This window comes from Dromaius novaehollandiae, chromosome W (assembly GCF_036370855.1).
Source record: "Dromaius novaehollandiae isolate bDroNov1 chromosome W, bDroNov1.hap1, whole genome shotgun sequence".
Taxonomy (NCBI): Eukaryota; Metazoa; Chordata; class Aves; order Casuariiformes; family Dromaiidae; genus Dromaius; species Dromaius novaehollandiae.
In genome coordinates this window covers 62037801-62057736 of record NC_088130.1, presented here as the reverse complement: position 1 = coordinate 62057736, position 19936 = coordinate 62037801, and the positions used below count along the sequence as shown (strand labels likewise).

Below are 19936 nucleotides of genomic sequence, written 5' to 3'. Positions count from 1 at the left end.
TATAGTTGAACAAAAAAAAATCCTGCTGCATGCAATAGCTTCCCTTTGTCCCATAAATATTCAGTAGCAAGGGTAGCGATCCTTCTCCCACTGCCCCTGGGGCAATTTGCCATTGGCACTGGCAGTGGACAGGGCAGAATCCTTCATGCTGTTCACAGACATGGATTTAGCCCATAACTACTCACCAGGTTGGAAGTGTAAATGGGGGCCAAAGCCCCTTTGGCATCCTCTTCTCTGTCCTCTGGGAAATCCATCCTTGTGTAATGCTTCAGCAGTCTTGGTGGGACAGCCTAGCCATCTACAGAGCCCCAGATTCATGGTCATCAGGTCTCAGCAATGGCTCATATCTATGGGGAATAAAAGAAATACAGGTGGATAGCTGAAAAATTAGAACCAGTGGCAGGGATGTTGGTGCTCTTTAACAGGGCCATGCGTAGAAAGTAGGGATGGAAACTGTGCATGGATTGGCCACTAAATGCCTCAATTCTCTCATCATACTGTAGTCTCTGATCACCTGTTTATTCTGATATAATCACTTGTGCTGTCTGTTATTCGTAGCAGTGAAAGAAAGCAGCCTGGAAGCTTTCCACTCACTCAGCCTGACTTACTAAATTTCCTTTCTAGTCTTTGGAGAATAAAAGAGAAAGACACCTTCAAGGACTATTTAGATCTTAGGTAAGCAGAGTCATCAGACATGTAGAGTCTGGAGTAAATACACTCCTAAGTTAAGTGCTTATATCTAGTCCAGGCCAAAGGCTTCAGGAGAAAGTAGATCTTGCTCTGGCTCATGACGTGGGCAATGAATGTCTCCCACAATAGAGAGTCAATCCCTAAAGTCTGGTCAGAAGCCACAGTTAAAAGCTTTCCTGTGATAGTGGTGTTTGTAGCATTAGGACTGCTGTGCTGACAGTAGAGTAGGGAAGCATTGTAAGGACATCACTAAAGTTATGTGTGCTCTAACTGAGGCTTCAGTTAGTATTTATTTCCTCTCATGTTAGAGACATGCAGTGTAACTGTCTTGAGCTAGTTGCTCAAGGTCATCTTTTTAATCAACAGAGAGACATAGGCCCCTTTTGGCCATGGTTCGCCTAGCCTAATCTGGAGGGCTCCTTGAGGATGAGGTGATTTGAGACCTTCAAGTCCTGTTTCTCTCTACTAAACCAGACTGAGGTGATTTGCTCAGGTGATGTCTGCATCTTGAATCTCATCATGAGAGGTTTATGGCATTTCCATCCAGCGATCAAGGAGAATAGTCTCAGGCTCCACTTAGATGCTTTGAAGTAGAAGCCTGGCTACTGGCATTTACTGAGTGTATTTGGCTATGGTTTGTTCAGTGGAGCAAGTTCTCGGTCAGTGTTACCTGCGACAAAGATACTTTGCAAAATCCATCCTTGTGCGCAGCGCCCCGGGGCTCAGAAAGTATGCTCCCTCTTTATTGTCACTGTATCACTTCTGCACTAGGCTGTATATACTTGTCTTCATAACTTTAACACTTTTATTCACAAATTTACTTCAGCAATACCCAAAGTTTATACCTGTTCCCAACAAGGTGAATTGCTTTTCTTAAACAGATGAGTTTGGCTGGTGTCCAGTGTATCTAGCACAGATACCTAACTTGCCTCTGAATTTCAGGCCACTTATGAAGCAGTCCTCATCAGATAGGTATCTAACTTCTTTGCCTAGTCAACAGAGAAGGGCATTTGCCTTTTTAGCCCTCCAGAGGGAAGTCTGTGTGTCCAGATTTAGGACCTGAAAAGGGGATTGTGGACTTGAAAGCCTGTTTCATCTAAATCAATCAATTGACCTAAAGATATTGCTGCTTATTACACACCTTGCCTAAACTCATGTACGTCAGCTGTGTGGGCAGGACATCCCTCTAGAGACCTTCAAAAAAAAAAATCTCCTCCTCTACACCGGCTAGGTAGGTGACGTGGACCCCTACTTTTGAAGGACAGCTTCATTCAGTGGTTGAAATATAGATCCAAGTTAGGCAGACAGGATGCCCACTTCTGACTTTCATTTTAAAGTGCATTTTCTGGTTTTTTGGTTCTTTCACCCTCAGCAAGTCCTAACCCTTCATCTGTACGTACATATGTGTGTGTGTATATGTTGTCACATCCACAGTGTCTGAAGATGTGTGTGGAGGACAGGCAGAGGGATGGTAGTACCTACTCCAAAACCAGTGGTCACTGGCAGATCAATCTGGTCCTTCCTGTTCCAACCATAAAATAAAATGTTTTCCTCAGAAAAGTTTATGTTCAAGAGCCTCTCCTCAGCTTCAGGGTTGCCCTGGGCTAGCATATGTAGGGTGTGTCAGTGCCTATAATCAGCAGCACATACATGCAGTGCACACCGTGCTGGACATTTTGGAAGCCTTACCTGGCATGATCAGGCACCCGGGTGCAGATAGGCAGCTAGAGATGCAGCCCTTAGCTCTTGGTAGTGGATCAGTGCCAACTCACCGCAGCCACTCACCGCCACAGCCAGCCCTACCGCCAGGGCCGGTGCCGTCCTGTACTCCAGCCCGACAGGAGCTGTAGCTGCCACTTCCTGGGGATAGAGCAGGATTTTATTTCTACCCCAAAAGCCTCTCCTTGTTCCATTCAGGGGAGCAAAGTGTTTTAGCTCTTTTTCAAGCAAAGCCTAATCCACAGTGCTGCCTTGGCCACCACATTCGAGGTAAGGAAGGCGCTAAGACTTGCTATGAGACTGCTGCCAGTCCGTGCTTCCTCCCCCAGCTGCTCTTCTTCTTTTGGCAATAATATACGCAGAAAGCCCTGTGGGGTAAGAGGGATACTAGAGGCCTTTTCGTCTTCCTCACAAGCAGTCTGGGCCTGTATGGCTCACCTGCTTGTCCTCAGGTACCCAGGGACACACGTGACAACAGCTCTACTCCAAGCCGTCTTCATGGAGTCAGTTTTCTCTCTCTGAGCCCTTTTGGCTTGAGAAATAACTGTAGAGCCAAATCTTGCATCTGCTCTGGGGATGTCAGTCTATTCCCTTCACCCAAACCCTGGGAAGTTCAGGGTGACATTTCAACATAATCAAAGGGCAGGGCTTCTGGGCAAGGCCATCAAAGAGGAGCCAGCTCTGACCAAGAAGACGGCAGCCAACAGCGGGCAAAGTTTGGAGCTGAAGCCAGCGCTCAGTTCAGGGGCTTAGTTCAGCACCATCTCTTGTCAGTTGAGCATAACCTCCCTAGCCAGAATGCATATTTCAGCATGGAAAAAAATAGAAACAGTCAAAAAAATTCCACAGAAAGAATTTTCTCTAGCCAGCATGCATGACTTCAGGATGAGGACTGCCAACGATATTCTTGTGACACCTAAATGCAAGGTGAAACTTCAGTCGTGTGCAGTGACTTTTCAGAACTAGGCAGACAGGAGAGATATGAGCCCTGCCAAGGGGATAGAAAGGCAATACCTGACGAACAGGGTGCATAGCCACTGACTGAGACAAGTGTATCATGGTGTGCAGTGATTTTTGGTGTTTATTGAGGCAAAACTCCAAGGGCCAGGAAAGGGACATTCTCTGTGATAGGAAAGGGACAGGGTGTTTTGGAGCCTGTAGCAACCAGACCCTGGCAGTTCTCTTTCCTCTTCTCTTCTCTTTCTTTTTTCTTTTCTTTTCTTTTTTCTTTTCTTTTCCTTTCTTTTTTTCTTTTTCTTTTCTTTTTTCTTTTCTTTTCTCTTTTCTTTTCCTGTTCTCTTTTCTCTTTTTCTCTTCTCTTTTCTCTTCTCTCTCCTCTCCTCTCTTCTCCTCTCCTCTCCTCTTCCATTTTTAAAATTCAGGTCAAAGCCAAATGCCAAAGGTATTTCCTTCCTTTACTGATGCTGATTTAGGGACCGTGGTATCATCCAAGTCCTCCTACAAGTCTGCTTCCCATGCCATACCAGCATTGCTGCATTTTGGAGCCTGCCATGGACCACTAAATGGACATGCAGCAACCAGCAGTAGTTGCTCTTTTTTTTTTTTTTTCTTCTCAATAGCCAAGGCAGAGCAGCTCTTGGTCTATTACTCCCCATGCCCTCTAACTTTCTGGGATGTAGTCAAATTAGAGCAGTAGCTGCTCCAGAGTCCCTCCAAGGAAATGCAAAGGCTCCTGGAGGACCTTGGCTAGCAAAGCCCAGGAGGCTGGGGGGGTGCGGGAGAGGCTGGTGCTAACAAAAGCATCCTGGTTGGCAGCGAATGTGTTTATTTTCCAGACTTTGCAAACCGATCTGTGTCTGCTCTCATTCATTCAGTGCATGCTCTCTTCAACAGCCGCTGCATAATGTTCCGTTACTGTTCACTGTTGACCGTGTGTCTACATTTAAGTGTGTGTTTTACGTGTGTGTCTCTGGCTAGGCCTCCTCCATCCTTTTTTTCTTTCTTTCTTTCTTTTCTTCCTTCCTTTCTTTCTTTTCTTTCTGTTTGGTTTGGTTGTTTTGCTTTCCTTCTTGTTTCATTTTCTATAGTTTAATGGCAAGTATATTCATTAGAGCTTTTTGACTGATGCTGTGTTTGTAACTTTTTTTTATTATTTTTATATATATCTTCTTTCCCCACCTTTCCCTTTTTCCACACTATATATAAATATATATATATATATAAAAAAAATCTTTTCTTCTTTTGTCATTCAATCAAATTCCAACAAAACCAACCAAGAGCCAGTCAAATCCACCACAGTCTCGCGCTGAGCTAGGAAAAAAGTTCACGTAATGACATGAAAGTGGAGAATACAGTCCCCCAGGCCGTAAGTTCAAATCAACTCGAAGTTGAAAGTGTGACATGATGGCGTCATGTAACAAGCTAAGAATTGGTTGCATGACATGCCGTCAAGTTTCGTGCAGGTGCCGTGATTGAAGCATTTTTCTTGGATGTTGTATCAGTTGATGATTGGCCAGTCATGATCACATGTGCCTTTTTTGACTTTGTGCTGCCACAATTTTTTGCTGTGCTCATTTTCGTTTCGTTTTTGGTGCTTGCAGTGGTTTCTTTATTTGTCGTTTGATTTCTCGTCAGCGTTTTATGCTTCTTAGATGTCACATAGAAGGAAAAAAAAAGATGGATTCCTAATTCTTTAGAAAAAAATGGGATTGTTATAACTGTATAGATAATTTGGAAAAAAAGAGAGAGAAAAAAGATGCGTGGTTAATTTTTTTGCACTGAAAATCTTGTGATTTTATTTTTTTTCCGGAGAATTGGGGGCCTTTTTCAATTGACACCTTTTTTTTCCCTTAGGATATTTCAAATCACTCTCCAAAAATTAAAAAAAAAAAACAAAAACAAAAATAGTAATGATAGTAACAGTAGTTTGAAAACTATAGCAATCCAAAAAAGCAACCCGAAGAAAAGCCTCATTGTATGCCTTTTCAAGAATTCCTAATTCTAAGGTTCTGTATTACAGCAACTCCAGCCAAAATTAATTGCTCAAGGGGAGGGAGGGATTGTTTTGAGTTGGGAAAAAACCCATCCAGATCAAAAAGCAAAATGCATCTTTTTGTTTACAACTGAAAAAGGGTCCTTGACGAGTGTTTTTTTATTTTTTTATTCTATTATTATTTTTGGTGTTGTAATTGTTTAGACTGCTGTGTACGGTTTGCTGTTTGTTGAACCAACAGTGTGAAAACCTGCCAGCATGGATTGATATTCCGCATGACACTTTTCCACCAGAGTGGACCTTTTGCAGTTTCTAAGTTTCTTGATGTAATAAATCACCGAGTGTATAAGAAGAACCTGCTTGCTAGAAAGAGATAAGAGCTAATCCTTAATGATTAAGCATCCTACTTAAATGTCAAGCCTAGTCGGATCATGATTACATTTTTTTAAATAACTTTTTTACTTAAGAAATGTTAGCTTTACATTTTTTTTGCAAAAAAAGTTTATTCCAACAGTCTTTTTTTTTTATTTAACCTCCTATAAATTGCCTGTTCAAAGTCTTACTTCCTGACATTCACAAAGGAGTAGATGTTATTGGCAGCTATGTCTCCACAGAAAGCTCATACACTGTCATAGATGGCACCCCATCAAAATGTAGAATAATTCTTTCTCAATGCCTTTCACACTACAAAAGCCCACCAACCAAGATTGTGATCTGGCATTGTAAAGTTGCACTTAAAAATAATTAAAAATGTAGCTATCCGTACATACATAGTGATATGCATTTATATAGACATACATCACTACTATTTTGATTTGTTATTGTTATTATTATTAGGAACAATTGCATTTTTTCTCTATCATGATCGTGACTACCTTGCTCACTTTGGGTTTGATCCAGTTCTCACTGAAGTCAAGGGGAATCTTTCTGTTGACATGAGTGGGAGCAGAATCAGAGCCAATGACTCAAAAAACAAAACACCAAACCAGAAGCCCCATCCTGTCCCAATTGAAGGGGAGAAGAAAACACCCACTTACTTTCAACAGGAGCAGGATCGGGCCCAAAAGAACAGGCTTGTTTTTAATTTCATTTCATTTTTTAGGTCTTTTTCCCCCCCTCCCAAGTTACCCCTCCTTCCCTACTTCCCCCTCCCCTTTTTGATTTAATTTGCAATGATCTTCTTCATTTTTTAGGGCAGCAGCTGAATGGGCCACATTTAGAAAAAAAAAAAGTATATATATATTAAAAAAAAACGGGAACTGTTGGATTACACCTTTGACATATCAGCAAATATCAATCAAGCTGAAGACTTCAGACTTATTCTCTCTTTGATTGTTTAGACTGTAACATTTCTTCAAGAAAAGTATCACATCTGCTGACTTCGAAGGACATGCGCTTGAAACAAACAAACAAACACATAAGTAAAATCAGAACAGGAACAAGATCAACCAGGATTTCTGAAGAGACACTGATATCACCACAGCGGCTTTTCTTCAAACAGGAGATGCAAACCTGGATGCTGACAAAGGAGTGCCTGTTTGCCACCAAGGATGCGGTTACCATGCGTGACCCATGGTAACAGTCACTGAGCATCTTTATCTGTCATTCCTTAGCTATATAGGGACCAAAGGACAAAACTTTTTACCGCAGACTTGTAGCTGTATGTAAAATATGGAAGTTCTTTCCTTTTCTCTGAGCTGTTCCTAAAACAGTTTTTGAGAGCGATTATATGAAATATGTAAAAATTAAAAAAAAATGCTTAAATGCTTTTAAAACGGCAAGATAATAGTTCTTTGATACTTTGGGAGGTTCTTTGGTTATACATTAATTAGAGTCTATGAAGCTTTCATATGGTTTTCTGTATAATACGTAAGGATCGCGCTGTTAAAGGCAGGTAAGATGGATATCTATGAAAAGCAAAAAAGTAAATAAATAAATACATAAATAAATACATAAAAAGGCATAGAGAAGAGAAAGGAAAGATGGTTGATATTAAAGTGGAAAACGAAAAAGGTTTGTAAATGCTTCTAACTCTCCCCATTTAAAATCCTAATAGTTGTACAGAATTTAAAAAAAGAAAGTTTAAAATACCTATATAATAGAAAAAATTAGACAACATAAAAAACAAAAAAGCAAAAAAAAAATAATACTACATAGAAGTTAGCGTTAATGCTAAAAACAAAGATGTTGTAGAACTGTAATTTTTGTAGAGTTTAGATTGAGCATAAATTCCTACTCTCTGCCAATTGCTGTTGGATGCTGTTATTTATCGAGGAGAAAAAGGAGAGAAATGGCTATTTTGGCAGCTTTTTTAACTGCAAGCATTCCAGCTATTAAAAAAATAAACAAAACAAAACTCGATTCTGTAGACAATGCAAATGGGAAACAAACAGCTGTCTTTTTATCAGACGTTAGTTCTAACTTGAACAACAAAACACAGCTAAACGCTTCATGTCTTCATGATCTGCTGTCCGCAAAATTCCCATCATCCTATGCTTCAGTAGCTTCCATATTTGCTCTAGAAACCTTCAGGGCAAGGGGTTAGCCTAGAACCTTAATCTTAAAAAAGAAAAAAAAATAACATAAAAAAATAAAAACAAAAAATAACATAAAAAACAATCTCTTTGAAGAATTTCTGAAACTGTTTACAAGGAATTTTGAAAAACAGGGGGATGTTTAAAAAAAAAGATGCTGGCTCTGTTTTTCTGTAAATAAATTTGCATATTTTGTAGGACTTTTAATTGTAATGATAGAGAAAAAACAAGGAAAACTATTTAATGAAAGCACGATATTTATCTTTGGTAAATGACTTTAGAGCAGTTAAAAAATAAGACATTGCTTTAAAAAATCTGACTCAGAAAAAACAATGAATTATTTAAGAACACATATATTTTAAAGTATATCATATTTATTATAATTTATTTTCACAGTCTTAAAACTTGATTTACATCATTCTCACACTTGTTTGCATTGACTGAGCAGTGTGATAATTGTTTCTGATTCTTTATTGAGTTACACTGTTTTAACATTTTTGTTTGTTTTTCTTAGTATTTTTATCTTGATCTTGAACTTCTTTCTTCCTTTCTCTTGTTTTTTTTTTTGTTTGTTTGTTTGTTTTTTAATTCCCTATTGGGCCTGATCTTACAGTCCTTACTCTGGCAGAACTCCCACTGGGTTGTAGTGGGTGTTTTGCCCAAGTAAGGACAGACAGACTGAGCCCACAGCTAGGACATACAGATATGTAACGCAGCTGCAGTTCCATACAACTGCTCTTTCACTCTCAATTCCCTAAAACTCCTTGTAATCTTCTGTAATTATTGAATGACGCTTTCCAGCTTAGCCCTAAATAAAGCACAGTTTAAAAAAAAATGCCATGTTCTTTACTTCTTGATGGCTTTCCTTAATGTGTTTGCTTTGAGAACAAAATGAATCTATTTCGACTCTTTCATTAATATACATTGTTTGAGTATCAGAACAAATCCCTTTGTTATATAAAACATATCTCATTGGATTGAATTAATGACACTGCTTCATTTAATGTCTGCTTGATATTCCACTGTGGTTTACCTTAAACCTAGTAGGTTAGAAGATCAAATAACGGTACATACAAATTAGAGTCATTGTAGCTCCCATTTGAAGGCTGTTGTTTGATTTCACGCTCATGGTTTTTTCATGCTGATAAGTATAGAGGCCAAAGCTCAGGACATTGCTCCTTTTGCTGCTTTGGGACAACCTTGTGAAATTCAGCAGTCTCTAGAGATGAGGTTCAATTTCTTCCTGAGCATCCCTCACATCTAGTCTTTTGAATGAATTTTTTCCCGAAATGGCAGTGTGAGATCAGCTGAGCTGAGCATGGGGCTGAGATCAGGAGACTTTGCATTTTCTTCCTGATTCTTACAGGGGCCTCTGCATTTGGACAAGTGGCACCAGCTAAATCCATCTCTAAATGGGACTAATGGTACTTGTCCATAATGTGAACTCTACAGATGGAAGGAGTTCTATTAGTAGAAACTCCTGTTATTACTATTATGAGTTACTAATGTCTGTTCAGGGCTATAGAAATAAATGAAATGTAAATCAGGTGAAGAATACAAGGAGGGAATATGGTCAGTGTTTTCTTTTTATCTGAAGGTAAAGGCAAACACAGAAGAGCACATACATCAACCTCCTCTCTGCCTTCACTGCAGAAGATAGTCTGTAGAGGGTTGAGTAGGCTAAAGATGTAAGAATTGGCTTCAAATGTCACAGAGCTAGAAAAATGAGGACTAGGTCTCCAGTAAGGAGAGGTTGCTGCTGTAGAACCCATCTAGCGGCCTGCACTGAGCTGCAGGGACACAGGGGACAAGTAGAGACATATCCTTCCTTCTAGCTTAGAGCAACCACTCATCCTCTGACCTGGGCCAGTTTGAGAACTAAGGGGAGTTAATGAAGATCATCCAAAGCCCTTCTAAGAGCAAACAACCCACAACAAATAGAGAAGGCTTAATTTCCCACAGTGAGCTGTGGCACAGCACAAGTAACACTAAAAGATGTTGCCCAATTCCCTCCCCATTTCTGGTGCTGTCCTCCCGTCAGGATGTGTCTCCACCTGTACCTCTTCATATCCAAGCTCCCTGGGGCCCTTCCTTCCCCCTGCTCAAGGCAGGAGCTACTCTTCTGCAGTGCATTTGCGTTACATGCTGTTTTACCCCTAAGGACATGGCAACACAGTCTGAGTAGGCGGCTGCATCCCTGGGGTTTCCAGCTGGTGACACCCCAAGCCATTGATACAAAACTGGGGGCTGTTGTTGGATGATTGTGAGACAAGATTTCAGAGTCTTGTCTCATGTATCCTCAATATGCAGGGGATGAACTATCCAGTGCAGGAGAGCAACCACCTCCTGAAGGGAGGTCAGAAAACACTATTAAAGCCATTTATGTGGATCAGGTCAGTACTCTAAAAAATAGTTGACTGTACAGAGACACAGCTGGGGTTACTGAAATGGGGAATCCAGCTACCAGGAGCAGCAGAGAGCATCAGTGGAACACAGAGGGACCATGCATGGGCCACAATCTTCTCCCAGTGCACCCCTATGCATTAGATTGCATGTGGCAAAATGGACAGGCCTCCAAGCCCACTCTCCAAAAAGGAGGCAGGCACCACAGCACAGCTCTCCTGTTGGAGGTGAATTTATACTGGTATGAAGGGAAATAAAGCAATGCTGTGGTTATATTGCTGGTACTTGAGCTAAGTGATGCTTACTTGCTCTGTTCACCTCTGGTTATGGTGGAGACAGGCTAAAATAGGATGGGCTGAAGCACAAATGTAAGCATGGCCTTATGCTTGATTAAACAGCCTTCTCTGGCCTGTGTAAACTTACCAGCCCTGTTTTAAGATATAATTGCTTGTCATCTGGAGGCTCCATGCTTCTTCCCAAGGAAGTTCACCCCTTAACACCATAGGTGCTGTAAAACAAAACAGAGCTTTGTGGTGTAGGCCTGTTTTAGCATGGGACTATATCAATGGGACTGGAAAGCAGCCAAAGAAAAGCCCCAGTCTGAAGCCAGTCTGAAGGAACAAAAATGAAGACAGAGGCCAAGCCAACCTGAAAGACTGTAACTGCCTGCCCGTATTTTCCAGACTACAGCAGATCAAGGAACATTCTATTACAGAGGTTCAAAAGCCACTGGCTATTTGATGCTGACTCCTCTCTCTTATTTGTAGCTCCTATATCACATTACATGAAACTAAAGGTTTATTAAAGATCAAACATCCATCCTTTGCCAAGGTATTCCTTGGCACCAGTGTAATTACAATAGGCTGCAATCCAATCCCCACTGAATAGCTGGGGGCAACCTTCAGCACATGTACAAGGCTCTTTCTAGAGTCCCACAAAGACACCTCAACCACTAATCACACTTCTGTGTCTCTAAGACAACAGTAAATCCCTTCCTCAGGTCACCCTTCCATATTAGCGCTTCTTGACGTAAGCACAGAGACACTCTTCCTTTGCACACACAAGAGGAAACAATTCCCCTCCTCACTTCCACCCCATCCCCACTCCAAGCAGATGTCTGCAAGACAATCCATTTATTAAGAGACAATCTGGGCTTTAAATGAGTCTGCACAGCTCTGTCCATTTTCCATTCATGTAATTAACATTGTGCCATTTGGCCAGGATCCTGCTGACAACAGAACTCAGTTACCCAAACACCCAAATTTGGTATGGACAACAACAGTTTTCGAAGGACATTTGTAAATATCCTCATGAAGCAAGGTGATGACTTTTCTACCTTGAATATTCTAGGTCTCCTTCCAACAGTGCTTTTCCCCTTGTCCCTAATACACCAGGGCAGTGGCTGCTCCACAGCTCTAAAGGCATGCCAAGTGTTTGTGTTTGTGGTCCCAGGAAGCCATTCACACGGGGTTTCTCAAATGGGGAAACATGCATCATTAGGTGCTTCAGTGAGATATGCAAATGCTGTCCAAGCACCTTGTGCAAACTTGTGCACAGCGTGGCCATGAGACGGAAGCTGCTGATACTGTTGTCTGTGAAGGTTCCTATGCAAACTCATTTTGAGAATACCTGGCTTGTCCTAACACTCCAGAGACAGTGAAATATTAGTAGGCCACAGTCTCAGGTTAGCCTCCTGCACATCTGAAAGTGCTTTTTGGAATGGCACTGCCTTCCTACTCATCCTGGAAAACAGCCCTTAATTCAGGTTTCAGCTCCATAGCTTGCCTCTCACTACAGTAAGTACTTGCAACTGAGCAAACACATGCAAAATAAAACTATTTGGAAGGTACCAAATCAGAACCCTTGGGCTCCATTTATTAATTGAATGAGGGCACTCTGCTGTCTCTACACACTTGCTATCGAGACTAATATTGTACAGGCCTTTCTTAGGGGTCACCCAACCCTGAACATGCCCACATTCCTGCAGAGGAGCCAGCCTAGCACTAGCTCTGGTAAACACACAACTGGTTCTGGTAGCAAGAAATGCCTTGGTAGCAAATGTCATCCTACCATGGAATTCCTAAACCAGCTGTTTCCATCCTGAATCCTGAGTCTTGACCTGGTAAGTCTTCAACTTGGCAAGAACTGTGCCCGGCCAAGCACAGACTGAGGAAGGAGGTTCCTTGCACACATATATACAGGTAAGCATGCCCTTTTCCTGTGAGCAGCAACTTCATGGAGTGCTGTGCATTTAAGTGAGATATGGTAAATACAGGTTCAGATTCTTCCTCTATCTGGCTGGATGCTGGGATTTGACCCTTGAATCTCCCATGAAGTGGAAGACGTCCCTGAATACATAAATCTAGAGTAGTCCAGGGAGACACAACTCCACTCATTTGACCTACCTCACTTTGTATGAAAGATGGAAACAGAAATGGAAATGAAGAGCGAATGACTCCATAGTCTCACCTAAGAGACCGAGATTCCTAACACAGCTCCCATAAACATACCACATATTATACAGAGCAGAAGATCTCATGAGGAGAAGGGGATACAGACTGCCTCCCTGGTACACACTAATCTGCTGCTTAGGGCACTCTTCTGGGAAGCAAGTATTGCTGGGTTCAACCTATCCTCTCAGCTTTTAAAAAGGAAAGATGTGAACACGAAAATTTGCAGGCAGCTGACAAGTGGGTGGGTTAACTCCCCTCAGAGGGAGCTATAGCATGGCTCTCCTCATCCTTTAAAGTGGATCAGGACCAAGTTCGCTTGATCCCATGAATCCCATTTTTACATGTTTTATGTTTTCCATATACTGCAAAGAGAACACGATTATCTAATTCAGTGTTGTGAATCCCATCAGACAGCAAAGCACCCACAAATTAGGCATCATCATTGTAATGTCTCCTTTGTGAGTCCCTCCCCCAGAAGGTAAGGGAAAGGCAATTCCACTTCAGTGAACTACAGAATAGGCTCCAAAACTGGAACGATTGTCAGAAGGTACATTGTACACAGATCCTCCTACCAACTCCTACAAGAAAAGATTACCTTCTTTCAGCTAGAACAAAGAGCTATTAAGTGAGACAATGGGCCTAGCAGTATTGGTGAACTATCTGTCATCAAGTGTTAGACATTAGCAGTATCTTTTCTAAGCCAAGCCAATAGAAGCCCCCAACCACTGTTAATGGCATATAAGTGTATATGAAAGGCATCAGCCTAATTTTTCCTCAATTTAACTCCTTCCATTAAGTCTGTTTCCCTTTTGCTGCTTCTTTAAGAATGCCATAGCACACTGGAGCACAGGAATTTCACGAAATAAGCATCCAACTAATGTTTTGCATCATATATCCCACTAGTGCACTAGAGTTGGCTCTGGGGAGCAACCCAGCTTGGTTCAAGGGCAGGCAGCCAGGACAGTGATGACAAACAAAGAGGTATTTGCCTCTCTGGACCCAGCACTCCCAACCCCAAGGAAAAGCCATCTAGGAGATTTGCATTTGCACTCCACAGTCTCAACTCCAAAGACAAAGGAGGTCTCAGTCACTGTGCATACCTCTGCTAGCTGAAAAGCAGCAAGCAGCCAAATTTAGGATACAAGAGGGAATGGGACAGGGAGATTGACAGAGACCTGAAGCAGTCTGGCCCTCTGTATGGGACCAGCTATTAGCCTTCTCTGCTCAGGCTGAGTGCCCCAATCAGGAGATGGCTTGGTGGGTAAACGTCGAAACCCCTGTTTTGATGATCGAGTTACACATAGCAGTTCTAGCCAAAAGAGGATAAAGAACTAGAAAGCTAGCTGGCTCTGCAGATTAAGCTTTGCAGTTTAAGCAGAAGTTGCCCTATATCTGGCTTATTTATACCCTCTCAATTTCCAGCTAAAAAGCCTGATCTTAAAACTTTACTAAGTAAATATTTTCTCTGCTTGACTAGTAAGCTTTTGCAGTACTGGGAGAAAGTTGAGTTTGGGTGAAATACTGTACATTTAAGGTGTTTTATTTTTCTAGAGGTAGGGAATCCAAGTAAAGTAACACACATGCTTGAAAGACTTACAGCCCTGATCCAGTTTAATCAGAGACTAGGGAATTTTTTCTTCCATATAGGGGGTTATACCAGCAAATGCTGAATTTTAGGAATGGTTTTCATCCATCAGATATAAACGAACACTCTCTTCCCATTAACTGAAAATAGCTAAGAAACACAGGCAGAGTTCTTGGCCACTGCTGATGGCTAGCCTGAGAGGGTAAGTTTGGTCAGGTTGGACCTTGTTTTGCCTCTATACCAGATAGCTAGTGATACCTCCTTGCCATCCACCTGGTCAGTAAGCCATCATTTATGAAATCTTTTGATGGTCCTAGGTCAGATAGGTCCAAATCACTGTTCATTAGCCCAGCTAGTGCTTTTGTTGCACTTTCAGCAAAGAAGTCAAGAAATGAGTGAGATCTCACTTCTCAGGTATTAGACCAACAGGGCTGGAGTCCATGGATTATACAGTTATGGGCAAACAGTACATGTGGCTGAATTAGAAAACTCTAGAAGTTACCTCAGTGCAGACGGAAACCACTAAATCTCAGCTGGGATGTAGTAACTGTTCAGTGAAATGGGAGGTAAAACAGATTAGCCACAGTTTGGACTTGCATTTGAAATAGCCTAAGAGAGTGTACACGAGGTCAGGTTCCGCACACCGAAGAGCAAGGACTGGAGTTACTGCGTACCTTTTCCCTGAGATGAGCAGCAGTAACTGCCAGCTAACAGACAGTAACTTGAGATGTGTTGTCACAGGTGGGCACAGATGAAGACCACGTAGGTCCACAAAAAGCAGGCTTCAGGGTTCTCAGTCTGGCTTCTCTCATTGTCCGGAAATGTCACTTCAAAGACAATGAAAATATAGCTCAGGTTCAATAAAACAAAATTGGAATACGAGCCAGACAGGCAGGTACTGGTTGTTCTCACCTGATAGGAACAGAAATGATATGGAACAGGGACTTTGAGAACTTTAGCCATTTGCCTGCATGACTAAACTGCACAAAGTGACTGATGTGAAGACTGAGTAAGTTTGACAATGGCATGGATAACTGCATGCAGAATAGATAACTAAGCTCTTATATGACCTGCCCTGGTCATTGTGAAGTTACACAATTTTCATGGTAACCAGAAATGCAAATGAAGAAGGCACTTCTGCTCCTTTATTTTTTCACTGGCTAGTCCTTTGTAAAACTCCTTCTGGGCATTTGAAAGTGGGGTTGTCAAAAGCATTCAGCAATGGCCTACAGCAGAGAAGTTAATGGGGATGTTTACAACTACTTTCATGAACACCTTACAAAAGTCAACAAGTAACTGCAATTGCTTTCCAACATAAAGGTCCTTTAGCTCTGCGTACAGGTACTTCAGCGTGTCAAAGAAGCCAGAATATCCTGTCCCAACATATCCATCTTTTACTCAAAAAAACCACACTTGATATGACACATTGTAATAGACAAGCAGCTGTGCTCTGCCATTCTTCTGTGTGAAATCTCCTTTAGCCCCTTACTTTATCAGGCCTAGAGTCACTCCTTTGGCAATAAGATCAATGGAAACCTCCGCATTTTTCTTCCAACAGTTAAATTATTTATGAGCTTTGAAAATAATCCCACTTTGTCTTCTAACCCTAGTTTTGCATATATATATGTCTTTTTCCATGTCGACCCCTGTGAATTCTTCAGCTAAAATATGCATTCATTAGAAAAACATTTCAGGGTATTTTTTTCTCTCCTCTTTATCTCCTCGTTTGAATATGTTGTAAACTTGATTAATGTTGCCTTCTAATCTCTTTTTTTCTAGAGAGAACACCTGGAGCTCCTTTAACCTGCCTCAGATAAAAAATAAAACCCAAAAGCCCAACAACCTAAGTTGCAATTTCATGCCTTCACATCCCTTTCCTTTCCCTGGCCATCCATTGCTCCTCTTATAAGAGGCAAGATACATGGGCAAAACTTGTGGCAATGATTCTACAGAGCCATGAGTTTCTTCTAAAGCCCCTTTCCTTATGCTCCCTGTAACCTGCTTAGTTTTTAGCCTCTCTCTGACTAGAATAGTTTGGGGAGATTTATGACAGCAATTCTTCTGGTTCCTTTCACAATGTGTTTTTCACTATTCTCATCTATCGCTCTGCCAACATGCATCATTTATTTAATCCTAGCAGTAGCCATATTAAACCTTTTTTTTTTTTTTTTGAGGACATTTCCTCCTGTACCTGGGGAAACTGTGTAGGTAAATAAAGTCTGAGCCAACACTCTTGGACCTACCTTCTCTGTCTCCATCCAAAGCTTTCCACTGGCATCAATCATCCTTGAACTAGGATTCTTCTCATTTCAATTATGCTAATATTGCCATAATTTCATTCTTGTTAACAGCAATTGAGTTTCAGTCTCTGCAGATGGTGGTGCTGGACAGTTACCAAGCCACATACCATCTTGAGAGGAGTGTATGGACCAGCGCTTAGCCCATGGCAGTGTTACTCCTCACTGTTTCTGGGTTGCATCACTTCACTTTACCCATTTGTGAAATGGGTATGTATGCCTTTACCTCATATTGGCTTTGAGGCTCATAAGGGAAATTTTTAAAAGCACCAAGGAGAGTTCATTGCCCAGCTACCTCATTCCTGTTAAAATACTAACTTGCCTATTTTTATAACTTCAGGTGAAAACTATAGAGGAAATACACTACTGATTGCTGCATATGTGTGTTAATCTGTGGGTATGTTGCTAGTATAGACACCATCCCTCCGAACTTCCCAAACAGAGCAGGTATGGAAAGCACATCACAGCAATGCCAGTGGGAAAGGACCTCTGTGGTTTTCTAGTCCAACCTCCTACTCGAAGCAGGACTGTCTTCTGGCCGTGCCCCTTGTTATTTTCATGAATTTAAAATATCAAAGGCTATACAGGTAGACCTGCACAACCCCAGTTGTACCTACATTAGGGACAGGCATACAATGCAGCCCTCCCCTCACCACTGTCCAACCTGGTGGATCTACCAGGGTTTACTTCATCTCCCTGCTGGACTAGGTTTCTTTTCAAGGAAACCAGTGTGGGCAGGGAGGATGGTATAAACAAGCACTTGTGCAAAGTGTTGAGGCGTGCAGAGGGACAAACACCCCAGAGCATACTGTGGGCTATACCTGCCCCATAGGGTAGTTCCAGTTCCACCCAATGAAGAAGCGAGTGTTTCACACAGGCACACTGGATAGCTTATTAGTGGCTGCCCTCTTCAGGCCAAATTCAGTGTTAATGTCTGTGAACTGAAGACAGGTGATACATGTGCAGCCTCAGTATTAGAGCTAATCACTGAGCTGCAACAAGGGTGACTCGAGGAACTGTCACTACCCCCTGGCTGACAAGCAGAGAAAGCTCCTACTTAGACCTGGCTACAGACCAAAAAGCAGTACAGTGTAGACCAAACTGCACCCATCCTGGAGGAAGGGCTTGACATTGTGACTATAATTGTGAAGAATGATATTACATGGATTTGATGTCTTTTTATGCTGGGTACAAAGTCTGATGCAACTGATAGAAATTAAGAACTACTGTAGCCTTCTAGGCTGGAAAACAAGCTAAAATCTCTTCGGGAGACAATATCTGACCAGCTTCTAATGCAACTGCTGCCTCCTCCCACCCCATTTGACATCTGACCTTCCTTATATGCCAGTAAGACACATTCCACAGATGGTGGCTGTACCACAGAGGTAAACACAAAATGGTCTCTGTAACAACTCAAAAGAGTCAACATTTTCTCTTCCCCCTATGTTTAGAACACCCTGAATCAGATGATAGTTTAGGAACCCAGCCAGATCCATCCCCTTCCAAGCATTTAAAGTGTGTGAGGAACAAACAGGCACCGTAATTGGAAGGGTGGGAAATGTGCATCAGGTCTCCTACAGATACCCTTAGGATATATTTTTAATCTACGGCAAGGACTTTGATTTTCTTAAAGCATTTCATACATTTTATAAACTGAAAGAAATAATTCAGATATTTAAATGCTCTCAGGTATAATCATGCACAATACTAGTGAATAAGTAATCTTCTAGTACGTAAAAGTTGGAAGAGCTGTGTCATAAAGAGCAACAGAAAAAATCATGTTTGTCTCAAGTATAAAAGTGGAATGTGTGCCTAGATTTTGGGGCAGCTAATTTAGTGGGAAATGAATTAGAACATGAAGTTCTGAAAGAGAGTCACCTTATAAGGGTAAAAGGTCTTGAATTCTGCTTGCTGATCAGGATGATACTAGTATTTATGCTGATGGCCAATAAGGGCATTTCTGATTCCAATTTCATTTCCAGAAAACATTAATGTTACCTCACAATATGTTATTTGAATCAGTGCACGTTGCCAGAGGTTGAATAAGATGGTTTCTCCACACTCTGCTACGGAGTACCGACACTTCCTAAATTATGCTGTTAAATACTGTAGTATGGCTATAAAATACAATGAAGGCCCATGGAAAGATGCCAGCCCTTTTCTGAGAAAGAGAGAGCACTTTTTGGAACCCTGCCTGTGGCCCGTAATTTTCACTTCCTCCCACTACAGTGTGAAGTGACATGAAAGGACTTGTAAAGTCAAGTCCAAGAGGCTGGTGGAGATCTGAAGGAGTAAAACTAAAAGTAGATCGTTGACTGTAGCATTTGACCTACTTGAACTTTGTGGGGAAAGAAGGAGGTAGCAAAATCTCCCACACATTTTCCCCTGTAGGCCTCACTGAGAAAGAAAAAAAAAAAAAAAAAGAATGCTATCCAGTAAAACATTTATTTTTTAGCCGAGATGAGGCCAAAACATTCAAACTATAGAAACTTTAAAATGACACAAACTGTTGATTCACAAGCAACAGAACTTTCCACAGAAGTTGCCAACTAGCAGGATATTTCAGTATTTTGTGGGAAATAGTGTGCAGCAAGGAGAAGGGCCAATAGGAGAGAATGGAAGTACAGCTGACCCACACCGAGGCTCCCATCAGGTACTGCAGCAATTCGCATGGACCCTGATGCCAATAGCCAAGTCCTTTAAGTTAGGCAGACCCAAAATAAAATAATTTTCTTATTAGTAGTAACCAGGGAGGGGAAGGATGGAGAAGGAGGCAAAATCAACCTTTCTTTGTGGAGAATATTTCAGGAGGGAAGTCTTCTCCATCTCCAGTGGCCATAATCTGACTTGTCTCACTGTACAGATACCCAAAAGCCTTCATTGAGGACACTGCGTGAACACATAGCAGAGGATGGTGCCTGACCCACAAAGGTTACAACCTAACTGAGGAACAAAAAAACCCCCTAAACCAGCAGACACAAACTAATCAGGGGAACAAAGAAAAACTGTATGACAGTGCTTGTCAAACAACAGATGCAATACACTGGCCACCTGCTTGCTGCCAAGTTTCTACAGAGGAAAGTTAATTTATTAGAGGAAGAATGGATCAGAAGAATACAATTATGAGATAGAGATAGGTGAGCAAAGTTCCCTGGGACTTGTCTTCCTAGGCTTATACATCATATTCATATATTTCTTATATTCTTGCACCTACAAATTTATTCAGAAATCCAGCATGCAGGCAGTCTTTGGAGAAAGAACAACCATTCAGCTTAAAATGTGTGTTCCTAGTTATCTAGGTC

The 19936-nt window shown here is 41.5% G+C and overlaps 1 protein-coding gene across 8 annotated transcripts in view; it reads left to right on the top strand.

The window, feature by feature from the left end:
- LOC112982201 (CUGBP Elav-like family member 4) overlaps nt 1–8731 on the top strand; it is a 717445-nt gene extending 708714 nt beyond the window's left edge. For all 8 annotated transcript variants that reach the window (XM_026098419.2, XM_026098415.2, XM_026098417.2 and 5 more), the window contains exon 13: nt 6556–8731. The gene's annotated coding sequence lies outside the window, so the exon portion shown is untranslated. The remainder of the gene's footprint in view (nt 1–6555) is intronic.
- Nucleotides 8732–19936: the final 11205 nt, after the last annotated feature.